Raw genomic sequence first — 22,501 nt, 5'->3', positions numbered from 1 at the left:
GGGCCGAAGGGCCTGTTCCGCGCTGTAATGTTCTATGTTCTATGTTCTATGTTTATTAGTGTCATAAGTTGGCTTACATTAACACTGTAGTGAAGTTACTGTGAAAATCCCCTTGTCGCCACACTCGGGCACCTGTTCAGGTACACTGAGGGAAAATTTAGCATGGCCAACGCGCCTCACCTTTTTCTTCGTCTTTCAGACATGGGAAGAAAACAGAGCACCTGGAGGAAACCCACGCAGACATGGGGAGAACATGCAGACTCCGCACAGTGACCCAAGCCAGGAAACAAACCCAGGTCCCTGGTGCTGTGAGACTGCAGTGCTAACCACTGTGACACCATGATGCCCCTGTGAGGCCACACCTGAAATATTATGTGCTGCTTTGTTGTCCTTATCTGAGGAAGGATGTCTTTGCCAAACAGAGTGTTCTGATTTCCTCCCACACTCCAAAGATACTTGGGTTAGGCGGATTGGCCATGATAAATTAACCCTAGTGTCAGGGGGATTTGCAGGGTTAATGTATGGAGTTACAGGAATAGGGCCTAGGTGGGATTGTGGGCATTGCAGACTCGATGGGCTGAATGACCTCCTGCTGCACTGTAGGGATTCTGTTCTAGATGACCTTCTGGGGGAGAGGTGGGGTTGCCTCAAGACAAGGGAACCAAAAAACAAAAAGGAAGGCTTATGATGGAGGGGAAAGTTCACAGTCTAAAGCTATATAGATGTCTTTGCTATACAGTGAAAGTTTACCGGACTGATTCCTGGGATGGCAGGTCTGTCAAATGAGGATGGACTAAGTTGGTTAGGATTGTATTCATTGCGGTTTCGAAGAGTGAGAGGGGATCTCATAGAAACTTATAAAATTCAAACAGAGTTAGACAGTGTAGATTCAGAAAGAATGTTCCTGATGGTGGCAGGATCCAGAGTTAGGGTCAGCGTTTGAGAGTCAGGGGTAAACCTTACAGAACTGAGTTGAGGAGAAATTTCTCCACCAGGGGGTGGTGAATCCACTCCCACGGAAAGTAGTTAATGCCAAAACGTTGTGTGATTCCAAGAAGAAATTAGAGACAGCTCTTGGGGCTAAAGGGATTGAGGGATATGGGGGTAAGGGGGGGGGGAGATCAGGATGTTTAATTTGATGATCAACCATAATCATAATGAATGACAGAGCAAGCTTGAAGGGCCAAATGGCCTCTTCCTGCTTCTGGTTTCTATGTTCTTGTGTTTCTTAAACTCTGCAAGCCTTTTTTTTCTTAAAACTCTGCAGCTTCTTCATAAACTTTCATCTCTGCCTGCCCTTTGTTATTTCTGTTCTGAAGACTTTGAATAGTGTGGAGGAGCAGAGGGATCTAGGTGTATGTGTACATAGATCCCTGAAAGTTGGGAATCAAGTAGATAAGGTTGTTAAGAAGGCATACAGTGTCTTGGCGTTTATTGGTAGGGGGATTGAATTTAGGAGTTGTAGCGTCATGTTGCAACTGTACACAACTCTGGTGAGGCCGCACTTGGAGTACTGTGTGCAGTTCTGGTCCCCACATTACAGGAAGGATGTGGAGGTTTTGGAGAGGGTGCAGAGGAGGTTTACCAGGATGTTGCCTGGTATGGAGGGGAGATCCTATGAGGAGAGGCTGAGGGATTTGGGGTTGTTTTCGCTGGAAAGAAGGCGGCTAAGAGGGGATCTTATTGAAACATATAAGATGATTAGAGGTTTAGATAGGGTGGATAGTGATAGCCTTTTTCCTCTGATGGAAAAATCTAGCACGAGGGGGCATGGCTTTAAACTAAGGGGGGGTAGTTATAGGACAGATGTCAGGGGTAGGTTCTTTACCCAGAGGGTGGTGAGGGATTGGAATGCCCTGCCTGCTGCAGTTGTAAATGCGCCTAGTTTGGGGGCGTTTAAGAGGTCTGTAGATAGGTTTATGGACGAAAAGGGATTGGTTTAGGTTAGTGGGTCATTGTTGTTGTTTTTTTTTTAACTGGTCGGCGCAACATCGTGGGCCGAAGGGCCTGTTCTGCGCTGTAATGTTCTATGTTCTATGTTCTATGTAAATTTGCAGTTGTATTCCATCTTCTTTGTGCATATGCTGCGCCATGGGACTGCCCCCTATTTGATTTTGTAAAAGGACAGCGCATTTTTTGTCATTTGCTCACCACCTCGTGAGTGATCCTGTCCCATTCTGTCACCCAGGGCCTGGTAGCGGTCTGTAGTTCCTCCCTTTGCGATCTGACCCGGATGTTTTACTCGGAGTCACTCAGGGGTCCCGCAATGGATTTCCCCTCACTCCGGTGGATTCCTCAATTCCCAGGTCTTGATTTTTCTCTTCTTAAGTGCAGGTTTCCAGCTCAGCTTCTGCACTTTTAGTTTTTCACGTTATGAACTACTGTTCTGGGATCATCCTTTAAAATTCCGCCTTTCCTGTCACTGCTCACTACATTTTGCGACGATCCCTTGCTGCGTTCCTGATGGGAATGCGGGTCTTTAGATATCTCATCGATGAGACCTTGCGAGTTATATATTTATTATTATTCTAGGCCAAAGTTATGTCCATCCCTAATTGCCTTGAGAAGGTGGTGATAAGCTGTCATCTTGACCCACTGCAGTGCCTGTGGTGTGGGTACATCCACAGTGCTGTTAGGGAGGGAGTTAAAGGATTTGGACTTCGAGACAATATATGTTTAAACATGAACAGTTCATTGTTTGTCTTGAACTATTTAAGAGGGCGGCACGGTAGCACAGTGGGTTAGCACTGCTGCTTCACAGCTCCTGGGTTCGATCCCCGGCTCGGGTCACTGTCTGTGTGGAGTTTGCACATTCTCCTCGTGTCTACGTGGGTTTCCTCCGGGTACTCCGGTTTCTTCCCACGGTCCAAAGATGTGCGGGTTAGGTTGATTGGCCATGCTAAGAAATTGCCCCTTAGTGTCCAGGGATGTGTAGGTTCGAGGGATTAGTGGGTATAACATGTAGGGATGTGGGGGTAGGGTCTGGGTGGGATTGTGTATGGTGCAGACTCAGTGGGCGTCTCCCTGTACTGTAGGGTTCTATCATTTACATTTCCTAGGTTGCTGTCATGCATGGAACTGCTCCTCCATGCATGTTGGTTTTTTGGACTGGTCTCTCTGGGTCTCTTACTGTGTGACTCTATACATCATACCATGGGAGGTTCTAATCTCCAGGCTCACATTAACCTTTGCTCTGCTGAGCACCTTTTCATTACAACAGTTTTGATTGGCCTGCAATCATGATGTCTATATTTCCAGATATTAGTCATGATGACAGATAATGGAGCAATTTTCTCTTGGATATCCGTTTGCTCAGCTAAAGGTGCTCGATTGGATGGATGTAGTATATCTGTAATGTCAGCAGTCTCTCCTGCATTCTGCCCTTGTGCCAACATTCTAAATCCACTTGTACACTTTCTTCAAAGACTTTCGAATGTATGTTTGAAAAGAATATGAATTTCTGAAATATAGTGCCTGAGAAATGACATGTTCAAACACAGATCCTTCTGCAGGTGCTGTATTTGCCTCTAACCAAGCTGTGCTGACCTTAATTGGACCTTAAATCCGTCACATTACCGGACACTGGGTTTGGCAACTGTTTAATATACTGGAACGTCCTTGGATGAGGCAAAAGGACCAAATTATTGCAAAAGTAATTGCAGTCTTCAGAATGCAAATACCGTCATTGTGAGAATGAAGTGTGGCTCGGAATGCTTCCTACTCACTGCTCCACACGTTCTGTTAGCAAATACAGCAATCAAATTAAATTAAATCCCGTTAACCTTCACCCCTGATAGTGCTAACTAAATCACAGCCATACCTGGCAACGGTTCATGAACAAATCCATGGAAAAACTTTATTTTCATAGCAGGTACTGCCACAGTCCTTCGATAGGGAGATGTTTGTTTAATTAGAATGAGATGGTAATGTACAAAATCTGGTTGTTCATTTAATAGCGTTGCTTGCAGTTGGCTTTTGATTTATTTGCATATAAATTTGGAACTAACCAGTTGAGACTAAACCCAAATGTATATAAGGTGAATGCCCGAGACTGATCCTGAGCGTTCCTAGCAACCTAACACTGAAGGCATTTCGAGAACTTGTGTTGAAGGTGCCCTTTCACTGCGGGAATCAAAGACCCCTCGATCCTTTCATCGCACTAAGGTAAGGCATCCTTTATCAATGAGAAGAAATTGCTGGTCAGTGGAACTGGGGGTATCTTCCTTTGGAATAAAAGATTGAAGCAAGTTCAATTAGATTCAGGAGCAAACATTGTGGATGACTGACCCAAATATTTCTGGCAACATGGGAGTAGAATAGAATGGAGACACAACTAATTCTTTCGAAGGAGTGAGAGAGGTCTCGACATCGAACCCTGAATAACCTGGACGGAACTCTTTGCTTTATGTAGAGATTCACACCTCACTCATATGGGATAGCTTTGTACTCCAAATGCCCATTTTCTACATTTATGTATTTGCCTGGGTCACTCATCTGTTTTAAGGTAGAGAATGGGACCAGGCGGGGGCTGGGAGTTGGGGTGGGGGTGCAGGTGAACGGGTGGGAATACATAGGAAGCAGGAGGAGGTAGCAGGGACGGGTGTGGGTCAATATTCATTGAGCGCTGGCTGTTTACAGACTGCTGTCCCCCAGGCCCTTCTGAAAAACTATTCTGCTATCCAGGGAGTATGATCGATACTTTCCCCCACTTGTAGCTGTGTGAAATTCTCCAGTGAGATGTTTGGAGTATTACTTCTCGTCAAGGTAACGCTGCATTGATCAAGCTCGGGTCCACTAACACTGCACAGCTACCAGCTGACGCAGAGCAGCTGAGCTATGTAATACCATTCACATTCGCTGGCATAGCAACACAGTGTGAATTCAGGCTTAACTATTCCTCATCCCACTGCACTCAGGGCTGGCAAATGGCAATTTTTACAAGATCCTGGTCGTTTCAAGTGCAGGTGGTCTATCAGGTTTAACCTCATTCCACCAGCGTGACTCCCTTGGGTACATTTATAGTTACCCCACCTTCCCCCTCCACTGCCCCCCCAGCCTCCCCTCCCCCCACCCATCGCTTCCCCCCCAGTGTCCTCTCAGTGTTCTTTCAGAGGTTTAAAGGATGAGTTTTCTGATGTTGTCCTCCTGCCAAATAGCCCTTGGCTTTGTATAACTTTCCACCCACAGGTCATCCAGCTGAATTGTAGTTTGTACCTCATAGTGAGCGAGGGAGAACCCGGAGACGGAACGCCACTCTGGCCCATTCAGAGAGCAGAGCCATCCCCTGCGTATCTATCATCTTATAAGAACATAAGAACTAGGAGCAGGAGTCGGCCATCTGGCTCCTCCAGCCTGCTCCGCCATTCAATAAGATCATGGCTGATCTTTTTATGGACTCAGCTCCACTTACCCGCTTGCTCACCATTAATTCCTTTACTGTTCAAAAATTTATCTGTCTTTGACTTAAAAGAATTCAATGAGGGAGCCTCAACTGCTTCACTGGGCAGAGAATTCCACAGATTCACAACCCTTTGTGTGAAGAAGTTCCTCCTCAACTCAGTCCTAAATCTGCTTCCCCTTAGTTCTGGTTTCACCCACCAGTGGAAACAACTTCCCTGCTTCTATCTTATCTATTCCCTTCACAGTCTTATATATTTCAGTAAGATCTCCCCTCATTCTTCTGAATTCCAATGGATATAGCCCCAGTCTACTCAGTCTCTCCTCATAAGCCAACCCTCCCAACTCCGGAATCAACCTAGTGAATGTCCTCTGCAGCCTCTCCAGTGCCAGTACATCCTTTCTCAAGTAAGGAGACCAAAACAGTACACAGTACTCCAGGTGTGGCCTCACCAGCTCCTTATACAGCTGCAACATAACCTTGCTGTTTTTAAACTCCATCTCTCTAGCAATGAAGTACAAAATTCCATTTGCCTTCCTAGTTACCTGCTGCACCTACAAACCAATTCCTTGAGATTCATGCACAAGGACACCCAGGTCCCTCTGCACAGCAGCATGCTGTAAATTTTTTACCATTTATATACTAGTCCATTTTGCTGTTATTCCTACCAAGATGGGATAATCTCACATTTACTAACATCGTACTTCATCTGCCAGATCCTCGCCCACTCAATTAGACTATTTATATCTCTTTGACTTTCAGCATCCTCTGCACACTTTGCTCTGCCACTCATCTTAGTGTCATCTGCAAATTTTGACTCACTACACTTGGTCCCCAACTCCAAATCATCTATGTAAATCATAAACAATTGCGGTCCCAACACTGATCCCTGAGGCACACCATTACTCACTGATTACCAACCAGAAAACACCCATTTACCCCCACTCTTTGCTTTCTGTTAGTTAACCAATCCTCTATCCATGCTAATACATTACCCGCAAGGCCGTGCACCTTTATCTTATGTAGCAATCTTTGGTGCGGCACTTGTCAAATGCCTTCTGGAGATCCAGAGACACCACATCCACAGGTTCCCCATTGTCCACTGCACATATAATGTTCCCAAAGAATTCCACCAAATTAGACAAACATGAACCCATGCTGCACCTTACCAATGAGACAATTTATACCCTGATGTCTCGCTATTTCTTCCTTGATGATAGATTCAAGCATTTTCCCGACCACAGAAGTTAAACTAACCGACCTATAGTTACCTGCCTTTGGTCTACCTCCTTTTTTAATCAGTGGTGTCACATTTGCTGTTTTCCAAACTGTGAGAACCACTCCAGAGTCCAGCAAATTTTGGTAATATACCACTAGTGTATTTGCTATTTCTCCCACCACCTCTTTTTGTAGCCTGGGATGCATTCCACCAGGACCAGGAGACTTGTCTACCTTTAGCCCCCATTAACTTGCCCAATAATGCCTCTTTCATGATAATGATAGTTTCTAAGTTCTCACCTGCCATAGCCTTCCTGCCATCAATTTTTGGCATTATTTGTGTTTTCCACTGTGAAATGTTCAATCAGTGTTTACTTTAGCCGCTCTTTTTCATTTTATATGTTTGTAGAAACTTTTGCTATCTGTTTTTATACTCTGAGCTAGTCTACTCTCATTCCTGGCAGTGCTGTATCGCGTTGGTTTCCCAAGAGTGTTTTTTTGATACAAGTGCCACCCTTTGAGGGTGTAGATCAGGAGGTTCAGTCAGAGTTTCAGCTCCCTACAATAGGATCCCTACAATGCAGAAGGAGGCCATTTGGCCCATTGAGTCTGCTCCCAACACCGCCCTGAAAGAGCATCTTACCCAGGCCCACCTATCCATCCTTCTCCCGTAACCCTGTGCATTTAACATGACCAATCCTCTTTACTCAGAGGGTAGTAAGGGCGTGGAATGTCCTGCCTGCAGCAGTTGTGGACTCGCCAACTTTAAGGACGTTCAAATGGTCAGTGGATAGGCATATGGATAACACTGGAGTAGTTTAGGTTAGAGGGTCATTAGATTGGTTCCACTGGTTGGCGCAACATCGAGGGCCTGTACTGCGCTGTAATGTTCTATGTTCTGTGTTCCAATCCATCTAACCTGCACATCTTTAGACACTAATGGGCAATTTAGCATGGCCAATCCACCTAATCTGCACACCTTTGAAATGTGGGAGGAAACTGGAGCGCTCGGAGGACCCAGTCAGACACAGGGGACAATACGCAGACTCCACACCGAGAATGACCCAAGGGCAGGATTGTATTTTTTGCTGGGGAATGTGATGCTTCCCAGGTGAGGACAGTATTGGGCCAGACGGTGAAGTTCAGCCACGACCAACATCGTGGCAACAGTCTCGGCTCATACACAAGGAGCAGCCACTGTGCGAGTTGTCAGGGGGTGGCATCTTGGGCGTACTGGGGATGGATGAAGCAAAATGGTCATCAAACAAAAGGCAGCAACATTAATTAGTGAGCGAACGTGTGGAGCAGCGGATGTGTGAATATACAGCTTTCAGAACCAATGGGCCCATTCACTGACTGTATATAAAATAAGCTGGGTCAATAAACAAACAACTTCCTTTTGTGGACAAATGCAATCATTTAAAGGAAGAAGGAACTTGCATTTATATAGCACCTTTCATGACCCCTGGACATCCCGAAGAGCTTTAAGGCCAATGAAGTACTTTTTGAAGCGTAGTCACTATTGTAAAATAGGCAACATGGTAATTAATTTGTGTACTGCAAACAAGCAGCAGCGTGATAGTGGCATACATCTCTGTGATGTTAATTCTAGGATGAATTCTGGCTTGATACCAGGGAGAACTCCTTTCGTTCCTCTTGAACAGTGATTTGGGATCTTCCACTCGAAAGAGGGAAAGATCTCTTCATCCTCTTCCTCCAAGGACTGAGGCACCTGCCTAGAGACAAGCACTGACATTTACACGCATTGAGGTTTGAAACACAATAGCACTGGCCCTTTATAATTGTGATGTGGAGATGCCGGCGTTGGACTGGGGTAAACACAGTAAGAAGTCTGACAACACCAGGTTAAAGTCCAACCGATTTATTTGGTAGTAAACTCACAACTTTTTGAGGTTTGCCCCTTCATCAGGTGAATGGAGAGTTCTTTATAATCGGTCATCTCAGACTGTCCCACTTCACTCAACGATTCACTGTTAACACAGAACAAATCTGTTCAAGGAGCTTCCCTTTAAATTTTACTAGGAAGTATTTCCCTTGACCACAGGCACACTCTCCACTTCAAGGCCCATTCATGGAATCATAGACTGACCGCTGCACAGAAAGAGGCCACTAGGCTCTTCATGGTTGGACCAGCTCTCGGGGAGAGTATCTCACTCTCCCCACTCCCCTGACTTTCCCTCGCAGAGGGAAATTATCCAATTGCCGTTTGAAAGTTGTGAATAAATCAGCTCCATCACACCTGCAGCAGTAAATTTCAGATCTAATCATTCACCAAATAAGAGGGTTTTTAAATAATGGTATTTTATTCAAGAAACACGTTCACAGCCTGAGGGCTGAATTACAGTGTGACTTACAACAGCTACATTACATTGCAGGCACATAAATTTCATCATTTAATTACTTCACCGAGGACACGAGCAATGTGACTTTTCGCTCTTTAGTCTTTCAGCTTCATATTGATGCCCTCTGATGCATGCTCCCTCTGTCGAAGGCGACATTTCTTCCTATCCACCCTTTTCAGACCCCTCCTTTATTGAAAACCTCAACCTTCTCCAAGGAAAACAGTCCCAGCTTCTCCAATCTATCCACATAGCCAAAGTCCCTCATCCTTGGAACCAATCTCGTAAATCTTTGCTGCATCCATTCTCGTATCATCATATCCTTTCGAAAGTAAGATGCCTGGAGTTGGATACGCAACTCTAGCTGAGGCTGAACCAGTGTTAGATACAAATTTGACATAACTTCCTTAACTTTGGCACCTTGTATCTTTATTCATAAAGCCCATAAATCCCTCTGCCTCATTAACCAGTTCAGTTTGGGCAGCATGGGTGCGTTGCGCCAAAGAGCCTGTTTCTACCTCTGTATCTCTGTCACCGTTTTCCTATAATCTGTCCTGCTACCTTTAACAATTTGATTTCCGTCTGCTCCTGAATGCTTTAGAATTGTATCATTATCCGAACAAAGTGCCACAAAATAATTGTGCTCAAATTACTACTTTTATTGTAATTACAATTCTTGAAATACAGAATTTTTCATTATCCTTTCACCAAAGACTTTAACAAAAGTAAAATGTCTCACTTTGGGAATAGCTGTATAAAGTTGCCCAGGAATTTAAAATTCACAGCCTCATATATTTGCAGTGAGTAACTCACCTCCTGATCCCCCAAAGCCTGTCCACCATCTATAAAGCACAGTTCAGGAGTGTGATGGAATATACTCCGCTTGCCTTGATGAGGGCAACTCCAACGGCACTCAACAAGCCCAACACCATCCAGGACAAAGCAGCCCCGCTTTATTGTCACCCCATCCAGCACCTTAAATATTCATTCCTTTCAGCATCGCATAAGAGCAGTAGAATGTACAATCTACAAGATGCACTATAGAAACCAAAGAACCTTTGAGTGCATCTTTCACACTTGTGACCACTAACACTTAGAAGGACAAGGGCAGCAGACACATGAAAACACCACCCCTCCAAGTCACCCATCACCCTGTCTTGGATCTATATTGCTGTTTCTTCACTGAAATCAGGTCAAAAAAAATCCTTCCTTAACAGCACAGGGTGTGTACCTACACCACAGTCCGTGGATTGCAATGATTCAAGTGTTTTGCTAACTTTTGTCACTTCTAACTTTTAAGAAAAACTTGCACAGGTTCACGGATGAGAGGGGTGTGGAGGGATATGGTCCAAGTGCAGGTCAGTGGGACTGGGCAAAAAATGGTTCAGCACAGACAAGAAGGGCCAAAAGACCTGTTTCTGAGCTGTAATTTTCTATGGTTCTGTGGTTTGTGTATCTCCTCTCTATCTGTTTTTATCCAATGTGATTTCATTACACCCTGTGCATTGGCAACATCCTGTTTTTACTGAAGACTGAAGCAAAATGTTTAATTCAGACTTAAGCCATGCCCACGAGATTCCTTCCATGAGTCTTCTGCTGTTGCTATTCCCCCATGGAGACCGAGAACTTAAAAGAACCAAACAAATCAAACATCCCCAAAGGGGATAAAGCAAATGGACAATAATTCACTTCTATAAAGTGTTTATTCCAACAATCAAAGCTGATTCAATGTCAGTTACCTATCAATAAACAGGGAAATAGCACTCAGCAGAAATTAGAAATGTGAATGTTGTGGCCTTTTCACGGAATAGTGGGGCTGGAAAATGCAACTTCTCATTCAAAAATACCATTGAAAATCACGTTGGTGGAAAATTCCACCCAATACCTTAAAATCTTTGATACAATTGTTGTAGGTAAAACAACATCTCTGAGATTGTTAGTGAGTCAAAGTACAGTAGGTTTTTTACAAAAGCTTTTGGGAGAGATCTGGCACCCAACAGTGGTTTACCACTCTTCTCAATGAACACAAATAAGTGCGGGTATTTATATATCATGGTTCCTAGCACCAGTCACGATGCAAACTCTGGTATCAGTCAGGACCTGCAACGGTTTCGATTCCAGTCATGACACGGCCCCCGGCTTCAGCTAGGACCCGCAATTTGTCTGGCAGCTTCAGTCACGACGCAGTCAGCGGTTCAGTCACGACCCACAGCTTTTCTGGTGGCTTTGCAGCTTTTCCATTGAAGTAACTTGTGTGGTCGTGGCTTCCCAGCAGGAGTCCTCCTGTCAAATAGCTGTTATCGCACTCTACCATCTGCAGCTGTTTAACTATGTTTAGCTAGTACAAATGGGTAAGGTTTGCAATGTCTGTAAAATAACATTCACATTCAACCATCCGTCTTTATGGAAATGAAAGTTAAAGAATGAAAGACATGAACAAGTAAGGAAAACATGAATAAATAATATGTATTGATGCCAGGAGCAGTATAAGCCTGGGGAGATCAGCCGTGAGGAAGGGTTATGTTTGTGATATATGCTGGGTACAAAATTCATTAAATTCATTAACCCTTTCCCTTCTTCACAATAAAAACGGATTTCACAGGTTTACTGACACTCTCTGAAGTACATATTGTAACACGTGCTGACCCAACATCCTTCAGAGCCCTGTTTTCCTCAGGTTGAGTTCAACTCTTGCTCTTCGCAAAGGATTTGACTATCATGTTATTTCCAATAGAAAGGTATAGATGTTTCAGTAAGAGTAGGGAAGGTGGTAAAAGAGGTGGAGGAGTAACATTGTTAATCAAGGATAGTTTAACAGCTGCTGAAAGGCATTTCGAGGGGGATCTGCCGACTGAGGTAATATGGGCTGAAGTTAGAAATAGGAAAGGATCGGTCACGTTGTTAGGAGTTTACTATAGGCCCCCAAATAGTAATAGAGATGTGGAGGAGGAAATGGCAAAGCAGATTATGAATAGGTGTGGAGGTCACAGGGTAGTTATCATGGGCGACTTTAACTTTCCAAATATTGATTGGAACCTTTATTGGTTGAATAGTTCGGATGGGACACTTTTTGTAGAGTGTGAGCAGGAGGGTTTCCTGACACAATATGTGGATAAGCCGACAAGAGGTGGGGCCACATTGGACTTGGTACTGGGTAATGAACCGGGACAAGTGTTAGATTTGTTTGTGGGAGAGCACTTTGGAGATAGTGACCACAATTCAGTGTCCTTCATTACTGCAATGGAGAGGGATAGGGTCACACAGCAGGTCAAGGTTTATAATTGGGACAGGGGTAATTATGATGCGATTAGGAAAGAAATAGGGAGCATAAGATGGGAACAGAAACTGTCAGGTAAGGACACAAATGCAAAGTGGAGCTTATTCAATGAACAAATACTGCGTGTCCTTGATAGATATGTCCCTGTCAGGCAGGGAGGAAAGGCTGTGTGAGGAAACCATGGCTCACAAAGGTGGTTGAATATCTTGTTAAGACGAAAAAGGAAGCATATGTAAGGATGAAAAAACAAGGTTTAGTTGGGTCACTTGAGGGTTACAAGGTAGCCAGGAATGAGTTAAAGAAAGGGCTTAGGAGAGCTAGGAGGGGGCATGAGAAGTCCTTGGTGGGTCAGATCAAGTAAAACCCCAAGGCTTTTTACTCTTATGTGAGAAATAAAAGAACGACCAGGGTGAGGTTAGGGCTGGTCAAGGATAGTAATGGGAACTTGTGCATAGAGTCAGAAGAGATAGATGAGGCATTGAATGAATACTTTTCTTCAGTGTTCACTAAGAAAAGGGGCCATGTTTTTGAGGATGAGAGTGTGATACAGGCTGATAGGATGGAGGAGGTAGATGTTCTGAGGGAAGATGTATTAGCAATTCTGAAAAACCTGAGGGCCAGATGGGATACATTCTAGGATACCTTGGGAGCAAGGGATGAGATTGTGGAGCCTTTAGCTTTGATCTTGGCATGTTCAACCCACACAAGCAAGCAATAAGTCTCCTGGGCCAGGTGGGATACATGGTGGGAGATATAGGAGGGATGTCCGAGGTAGATTCTTTACTCAGAGAGTGGTTGGGGTGTGGAATGCACCGCCTGCTGTGATAGTGGGGTCAGACATGTTATGAACTTTCAAGTGGTTATTGGATAGGCACATGGAGAACACCAGAATGATAGGGAGTGGGATAGCTTGATCTTAGGTTCGGACATAGCTCGGCACAACATTGAGGGCCGAAGGGTCTGTACTGTGCTGTACTGTTCTATTTGTTTTTTATGTTCTATGTAAGCTTCACTCTATCCACGAATGTGGGCATCACCAAAATGATGCACTTCTGCAGAACATCCTTAGCTTATGGGTGGCACGGTGGCACAGTGGTTAGCATGACTGCCTCCCAGCGCCAGAGACCTGGGTTCAGTTTTGGCTTTGGGTGACTGTTTTTGCAGAGTTTTCACATCCTCCCCGTGTCTGTGTGGGCTTCCTCCTGATGCTCTAGGTTTCTTCCCACAATCCAAAGATGTGCGGGTTAGGTGGATTGGCCATGGTAAATTGCACCTTAGTGTCAGGGGGATTAGCGGGTTAAAGGCATGGGTTTTATGGGGATAGGCCTTGTGTGGGATTGTTGTCAGTGCAAACTCGATGGACCAAATGGCCTCCTTCTGCACTGCAGGGATTGTATGATGTCCAACTTATATATGTGAATAATTGACCAAACCAATCAAACATCCATGTTCTATGTACTCAATTCACAACATTTCTGATGGCTTCGACTCCCCCCAGCCTCATCATCCATAGACCACTGGGTTTAACAAACTGGTAATCAGCATGGTTGGTTTGAGTAAAATAATTAGAACATTGGCAATGATTTTATTTCTGTATCCCTACCACCAAATCCAGTATCAGGTTTTTGTTTTCACTTCCACCAATCCCCCCGTTCCCCCCCAGCCCCTTCCCCACCCCCCTCCCACCACACACACACACACACACACACACACACACACACACACACACACACACACACACACACACACACACACACACACACACACACACACTGCATTGACCTCCTGGTGAAGCCAGCTTCTGTTTCCTTCACAACCAGGGATGACAGTTTGATTTCCCAAAAGTCTGATTTCACAGCCAGCAATCCAAAGTTTCTTCCCTTCTCCAGATATTTCTGCTTCAGTTTAGGGACTGTCTGAAAAGAATATAGGTTTTGGAATCAAAGTTAATGTAGACAACTGCTTGTGTTAGCTTTCCCCCATTGGGAATTTCGCCACGCTGTTTCTGTGTTTGTGATATGAAGGCTGAAGAACATGCTGTTTTGCCTTTAGTCTATATCTATCCTGAAACCACCCATTTCAATCACTTCCACATCGGCTGGATTGTCCCGACCTTTCTCATACCTCATTCTTTTGAAACGATGCCTCTCCAATGCTCTCCAGTTGTCTCCTCTCTACTCTCCATACGTTCCATGACCAGAGCTTTAACCTGTTGCTTACGGTACTGGACTGGAAGCCGATGGGTCCAACCAGGGTGAGCTGAAAAAAATTGGTAAATGAATTATGAAATTTCTCTGGTTTGTTGTAAAAATCCATATGTGTTCCTCAGGAAAGGGAACATCTCACACTCACCTGAACTGATGCACAGTGCGATTCAAGTCTGAAACAATGTGGTTGATGCTTTTGTCCTCAGGGCAATAAAATATGGACAATAAAAAATCTCTGCACACTCAGGACCCCTCTTGTCCAAACCTTACTAATGCCTCAATTCCCAAGCTCAAGAGTCCTATATTTCCATTTTGCTCTCAAATAAATCCAGGGTTTATCCTCGTCACCTTCCTCAGACACACATTAAGAACATAAGAAATAGGAGCAGGAGTAGGCCATCTAGCCCTTCGAGCCTGCCCCGCCATTCAATAAGATCATGGCTGATCTGAAGTGGATCAGTTCCACTTTCCCGCTTTCCCCCCATAACCCTTAATTCCCCTTGTCTGTCAAAAACCTATCTACCCGTGACTTAAATATATTGAGCGAGGTAGCCTCCACCACTTCAACGGGCAGAGAATTCCAGGGACTCACCACCCTTTGACTGAACTGCCCCCCCCGCCTCATTTTGAGGCTGTGTCCTCTAGTCCTGCTATCCTTTCTCAGCGGGAAGAATCTCTCTACCTCTACCCTATCCATCCCCTTCATTATCTTAGATGTCTCTATAAGATCCCCCCTCAGCTTTCTGAAGTCCAACAAGTACAGACCCAGTCTATTCAATCTCTCTTCATAGTCCAACCCCCTCATCTTTGGTATCAGCCTAGTGAACCTCCTCTGCACTCCCTCCAAGGCCAAAATATCCTTGCTCAAGCGCGACGACCAAAACTGCACACAGTACTCCAGCTGCGGCCTCACCAGTGCCCTGTACAGTTGCAGCAAGACCTCCCTGCTTTTATACTCTATCCCCCTTGCTATAAAGGCCAACATCCCATTCGCCTTCTTGATCGCCTGCTGCACCTGCAGACTGGGTTTTTGCAACTCATGCACAAGGACCCCCAGGTCCCTCTGCACCGTAGCATGCTGCAGTTTTTCGCCCTTTAAATAATAATCCCTCCTGCTATTATTTCTACAAGTGTTCCTCAGGAAAGGGAACATCTCACACTGACCTGAACTGATGCACAGTGTGATTCAAGTCTGAAACAATGTGGTTGATTCTTTTGTCCTGAGGGCAACAAAGTATAGACAATAAAAAATCTCTGCACACTCAGGACCCCTCTTGTCTAAACCTTACTGATGCCTCATATAGCTCAAGAGTCCTATATTTCCATTTTACTCTCAAATAAATCCAGGGTTTTTCCTGGTCACCTTCCTCAGACACACATTCCACCCTTTGCTTGTTTGAATTACTCTGTGTCCCCAGAACGGCGACTCCACACCTGCCTTATAAAGCACAAGGCTCCTATTCTGCACTTCCCTCCCAATAAAAGCTTTCTAAAAATTCACAATAACATCCAGATCATTCCACTTGACACCATCTCCTGTTCCCTTTCTGCTTGATGTTAATTCTTGTCGACATTGCGATGTGTTGTGAGATATTGCTTTGTCTGTGGATGTGTAAGTTGCTGCTAATTCAGAGCTATCTGCATATCTAATTTTGTTGTCAGAAGAAAGATCCCTCTTGTCACGAATGAAAAATGTGAACTGCCTGACAGATTCCACCCACCTCCCCGCTCAAAATCTTGCACATTCCTCATTTCTCCCTGCTGTGCTAACTCAAGCCAGATTTCCAATCAATTGCCATTTCTGTTTAAAAGATTGCATATACAACATGATCAAATCCCTCCTGAAGACACAATTAGGTTATGTCGCATGCACCTATTCTTACCTTGAAGAGCTCGTGACTCTGAAGATCTGTCTTAGGTAAATGTTTGGCATATCTCAACACATTTCCTCACTGTTGCACTATAATTAAAAGATTGATATTTGACAACATTCCTGTCTGTGTGATACTCGAACCATCCTCCAGCTCTCGATTACAGCCTTTGAGTTCCTACAACGCGATGATTGGAGTTTGACTTAATTTTTCACTCAGTTCCTTGGGGATTCTGTGAGTTGGTCACATCTGGTGCAGTTACTTAGTAGACTGTGAAATTATATTGTGTGACTGTCACTATGTGAGTGCTTATACTGTCCCCCATAAAATAATTGACAAACAGAATGCAGATAAACAAATTAACCTTTTGTATACTTCATTCCAAGGCCATAGTGCTCCAAGCTCTCTGATAACACTTAGTCATTGACTTGCTTGTATATCATAGGTCTTATATTGTGTTGACAAAATGGAGAATGACCAGTCAGCCCATCCAGTGTTCTAGTTTCACATCAGTGTCCTCCCATCAATAATCAAATTCATTAACATACTATTCTGTTCCTTTATCTGTCATAGGTTTATCCAGCTTCCTCTTGAATGTATCAATGCTGGACACCTTAACTATTCTTTGTGGTAACGAGTCTCACATTTTAATAACATTCTTAGATAGATAAAGATGTTTCCTCTGAATTCCATGTTGGATTTTATATTTATGGCCCTAGTTCTGGTCTCCCCCAGAAATGGTAACATCTTCTCTATGTCTACCTTCTCAAATAATTGCGTAATCTTAAAAACCTCGATCACGTCACTCCGTTCTAGAAAAAATAGTATGGTCCCTGTATGATGATACCAGAACTCAATGGATTATTCTCGTGAGACACTTTTTCACATCTTCCTCTGCGATTTAATAGTTTCTTTTCAATATTGTGAACTCCTTGTAGCATTCCAAGTGATAACCCAAGGTACTGTGAAAAATAATGGCCCAAATCTTACTGATCCCCAGATGGTTGTACCCTGTCGGAGGAAAACAGCTTCATCAGCTTGGGGAGAGAGTTAGGTAGGGATCAGCAGGTGGTTTCCTTGACCACATCTGACCTGTTGCCATGAAACTTCCTGAGAGTCAATGCTAACTCAGCAGCAAGGACTGCTCCCTCCTGCTCAAACACTAGGTACCACCTCTGTTGCATCTACCTTATCAATGAGGCAGGGTATAACACGTGATGATGAGGGGTACAGATAGGATGATACCCATCTGTACCTATCTTTTTCTGCATGGAGGTCGGTCATCAGTGGAGTGCCCCAGGGATCTGTTCTAGGACCCTTGCTGTTTGGATGAGGAAGTGGAGAGATGGGTGGGTAAGTTCGCAGACAATACGAAGGTTGGTGGTGTTGTGGATAGTCTGGAGGGGTGTCAGTGGTCGCAGCGTGACATAGATAGGATGCAAGACTGGGCGGAGAAGTGGCAGATGGACTTCAACGCAGATAAATGTGTAGTGGTCCATTTTGGCAGGACCAATGGGATGAAGGAATACAATATCAAGGGTAGGAATCTTAGCTGGGTTGAACAGCAGAAGGATCTTGGGGTCCGGGTCCATAGGACACTTAAATCGGCCTCGCAGGTGGAGGATGTGGTCAAGAAGGCGTATGGTGTACTGGCCTTCATTAATCGAGGGATTGAGTTTAGGAGTCGGGAGGTAATGCTGCAACTTTATAAGACCCTTGTCAGACCCCACTTGGAGTACTGTGCGCAGTTCTGGTCGCCTCACTATAGGAAGGACGTAGAAGCTATTGAAAGGGTGCAGAGGAGATTTACAAGGATGTTGCCTGGATTGGGAGGCATGCCTTATGAAGATAGGTTGAGGGAGCTGGGACTCTTCTCCCTGGAGAGACAAAGGTTGAGAGGCGACCTGATAGAGGTTTATAAAATGTTGAGAGGAATAGATAGGGTGGATTCTCAGAGGCTATTTCCCAGGGCTGAAATAGTCGCTACGAGAGGACACAGATATAAAGTGCAGGGAAGCAAGTACAGAGGAGATGTCAGGGGTAAGTTTTTCACTCAGAGGGTGGTGAGTGAATGGAATTGGCTGCCGTCAGTGGTGGTGGAGGCGAACTCACTGGGGTCTTTTAAAAGACTTCTGGATGAGTATATGGGATCTAATGGGATCGGGGGTTATTGATAGGTCTACGGCTTAGTAGGCATAGAAGTGATCGGCACAACTAGTGGGCCGAAGGGCCTGTTTGTGCTGTAGTGTTCTATGTTCTATGTTCTAGAACTCAATGGATTATTTCTGTGAGACACTTTTTCACATCTTCCTCTGTGACTCAGTAGTTTCCTTTCAATATTATTTTCTTTTCCAGAGCAGAAATGACAATCAAAAAGGGGGCACAGCTCAAGATAAGGGTGGGGGGGTGGTGGGGGAAGGTTCAGTGGAGATGTGCAGTGGAGGTTTTTACACAGAGGGTGGTGGGGACCTGGAATGCACTGCCAAATGAGGTGGTTGAGGCAAATGCATTAGTGACATTTGAGATTTACCTGGATAGAGCCATGAACAGAGGGGGGATAGGTAGATATAATTGGCTGGCCCAGGTAGGACAACATGATTGGTGCATGGAGGGCCGAAGGGCCTGTTCCTGAGCTGTATTGTTCTTTGGTAGTGATGGAGGCATCTTGAATATTGGGTTCTAAGATATAATTGGCTTTTCTGATTTCTCTTCAAGGAATTGAATCGGGTTAATCAAACAGGGTCTTCCCTTGGGAAATTTTTGAAATCCCTTTTGAAATTGACTATTTTTTATTCCTAAATGTTTCCAATTAAAATAATGATTCCAGTTTATTTCTGATCACTGTCGATAAGCTAACTGGCCTACAACGCTCTGACTTGTTCTATCTTTTTAAATACGGGAATCACATCAGCAGTTTGCAGTCCTCTGTTACTGGAGGTAAGACAAGCATTTAGTGGTGGAGAAAGAAAGTCTGGGATTATTTTTTACCCTCCAGGAGATGGTCAGAGAAGTCGATACACAGCACCTTCCAGGAAATTGCAAAGACTGGGTGGGCTGTGTCCCTAACGTATCAATAAAAGTCTGTCTTGGAGGAAGCAGCACTAGTGTTGGAAAGTAGGCTAATCCATAATGAAACATTGAGAAAATAATTGAGCAGAGTGTGGATAAACACAAGTGGTCACAGGCAGAGGTCAAGAACATGAAAGACTAACGAGGCAGGGGAGAATGCAAAAGAAATAGGAGTGAAGATCAGGATATGGGTTGGGATAGTAAAGAAAGAACAGGAAAAGATGAAACTTGACTTTGGGGGAACCTTATCAATATTTCAAAATAGTTCATTTCATGCAGTAATTTTTAATACAGTCATTGTTTCATTGACAAATACAGCAAACAATTTACCTGCAAAATGGTCCCACAAACATCAATGAGATAAGTAACCAGTTCATTTTGAATTGAAAATGTTGTATTGGGAAGTGTATTGGCCAATACAAGTTGCTTTCTTCAAGCAACTTCACAAGATCTTAATCAGAATCCACCAGGATTCTTGCCCAAAAACACCTTAATAATACAGCATTCCCTCAGTGCAATACTAAAGCACTCTGATCATGCTCTCAAGTTCGTAACAATACTTGATCTGCAGCCTCCCGCCTCTGAGGCAGCTGTGCTATCAACTGAGTTAAAACTGAAACATGGGAAACTTTCCATTCTTGTCTCAGAGTTCCAGAGATCAGAGGCAAGAATGTAAATGTAACACTGAGAATGAGGTTGATTTGTAAATAACAAGGGGTCTTGAATTGATTACTTGGGGAGCTTGAAGCTGTATAAAGAGGGAGCTCAGGGCTGTATAAAGAGGGAGCTCAGGGCTGTATAAAGAGGGAGCTCAGGGCTGTATAAAGAGGGAGCTCAGGGCTGTATTAAAAGGGAGTTCAGGGCTGTATAAACAGGGGGTTTAGTGGAATAATGGGTATGCTGGGGGAAAAATGAGGATGTTTGGGAAAGTAGTAAAGGGTAAGTTTGAGGTCTAATGAATGCAGAGTTTGAGGGAAGGATTAACAGGAATAAACCTTTATCTTTTGCACCAATTTCCTGCATTTGACTTTGACTTTCTGATAATTCTGTGAATTTCTCTAAAAGATACATCTACTAAAACACAGCATTATGTGATAGAAACTTCTCACCACATCCACACCTCTGAAAACAAAATATTTCCTAAACAGCACCTAATAATGAGTCATGTGGTGCCACCAATATGTTTCAGTTGACGGGAGTTGTTCTCCCCAGTAGCTTGTTCCAGCATTCAATGAGACTATAATTGATTGAGATTTCACCTTCCTCTATGTACCGTGGTTCTATGACCCTTTATATTTCTGCATAATAAAGACCTACCTTTGCCTTACAAAAACAGCTACTGGCTGTTTAATATATACATGCTTTTTAACAGCTATATTTGGAGTCGTTTGGAGTCCAGAAGCATGATTTGCAATTTCCCAACACTGAGATCAGCTGACTAGCCATACGTGTGTTACATCTATAGCTGAATGTAATGCATGAGGTGAGCTGGAGTACACAACGTGCCTTAAGGTTGAATCTGGCTGTCATTCAAGATACAACTCCAGTTTCAGTGGCCTGATCTTGCTTACATTACTGTCGGATACTTACCCCTACCTTCAGGCTTTGAGATATAGATACATTGCTGAACACAAACTAGTTTTGATTTGATTTGATTTATTATTATCACATGTATTAACATACAGTGAAAAGTATTATTTCTTGCGCATTGTACAGACAAAGCATGCTGTTCATAAAGAAGGAAATAAGAGAGTGCAGAATGTAGCGTTACAGTCATAGCTAGGGTATAGAGAAAGATCAACTTAATGCAAGGTAGGTCCATTCAAAAGTCTGACAGTAGCAGGGAAGAAGCTGCTCTTGAGTCGGTTAGTACGTGATCTCAGACTTTTGTATCTTTTTCCTGAAGGAAGAAGGTGGAAGAGAGAATGTCCAGGGTGCGTGGGGTCCTTAATTATGCTGGCTGTTTTGCCGAGGCAGTGGGAAGTGTAGACAGAGTCAATGGATGGGAGGTTGGTTTGCGTGATGGATTGGGCTACATTCATGACCCTTTGTAGTTTCTTGCAGTCTTGGGCAGAGCAGGAGCCCATACCAAGCTGTGATACTACCGGAAAGAATGCTTTCTATGGTGTATCTGTAAAAGTTGTTGAGAGTTGTAGCTGACATGGCAAATTTCCTTAGTCTTCTGAGAAAGTAGAGGCATTGGTGGGCTTTCCTAAACTATAGTGTCGGCATGAGGCGGGTGGGGACCAGGACAGATTGTTGGTAATCTGGACGCCTAAAAAACTTCAAGCTCTCGACCCTTTCTACTTTGCCCCCATTGATGTAGACAGGGGCATGTTCTCCTTTACGCTTCCTGAAGTCGTTGACAATCTCCTTCATTTTGTTGACACTGGGGGAGAGATTATTGTCACTGCACCAGTTCACCAGATTCTCTATCTCATTCCTGTACTCTGTCTCATCATTGTTTGAGATCCGACCCACTACAGTGGTGTCGTCAACAAACCTGAAAATTGAATTGGAGGGGAGTTTGGCCACACAGTCATAGGTGTATAAGGAGTATAGTAGGGAACTGAGAAATAAGCCTTGTGGGGCACCGGTGTTGAGGACGCTTGTTGAGGAAGCATTGTTGCCTATCCTTACTGATTGTGGCCTGTTGGTTAAGAAATTCAGGATCCAGTTGCAGAGAAAGGTGCCGAGGCCCAGGCCACAGACTCTGGAGATGAGTTTTGTGGGAATAATGGTGTTGAAGGCTGAGCTATCGTCAATAAATAGGAGTCTGACATAGGTGTCTTTGTTATCTAGGTGTTCCAGGGTTGGGTGCTTCCCAGTAGGAGATAACATTGAATTTAAAAGGATTTGGCCACCTGCGGTCAGGAACCAATCTCCACCAAATACAAATGACACTTACTCAAAATATCTCGAGTCCTAACATTCCCTCCATTGAGGGGAGGCTTGCCTTCCTGATACAGTTTGTCAAATCTTTCCATTTATTAGCAAACTTAATGAGATAATTGAGATCAATGGGGTGAGGATACCGGGAGAGTAGTGATCTGTTCAGCTCAGGATTGGAGTTATACACAGACAGTAAGTCAGATAAGCTC

General features: G+C 44.1%; 1 protein-coding gene across 1 annotated transcript in view; it reads left to right on the top strand.

Moving 5' to 3' along the window:
* Positions 1 to 4,061: 4,061 nt before the first annotated feature.
* Positions 4,062 to 22,501, top strand: part of LOC145359761 (ATP-sensitive inward rectifier potassium channel 1-like) — a 65,705-nt gene continuing 47,265 nt past the window's right edge. Inside the window, exon 1 of the mRNA XM_080214531.1 lies at positions 4,062 to 4,164. The gene's annotated coding sequence lies outside the window, so the exon portion shown is untranslated. The remainder of the gene's footprint in view (positions 4,165 to 22,501) is intronic.

This window comes from Carcharhinus amblyrhynchos, chromosome 29 (genome assembly GCF_965287045.1).
Source record: "Carcharhinus amblyrhynchos chromosome 29, sCarAmb.v2.hapA, whole genome shotgun sequence".
Lineage (NCBI taxonomy): Eukaryota > Metazoa > Chordata > Chondrichthyes > Carcharhiniformes > Carcharhinidae > Carcharhinus > Carcharhinus amblyrhynchos.
This window is presented reverse-complemented; position numbering and strand designations above follow the sequence as displayed.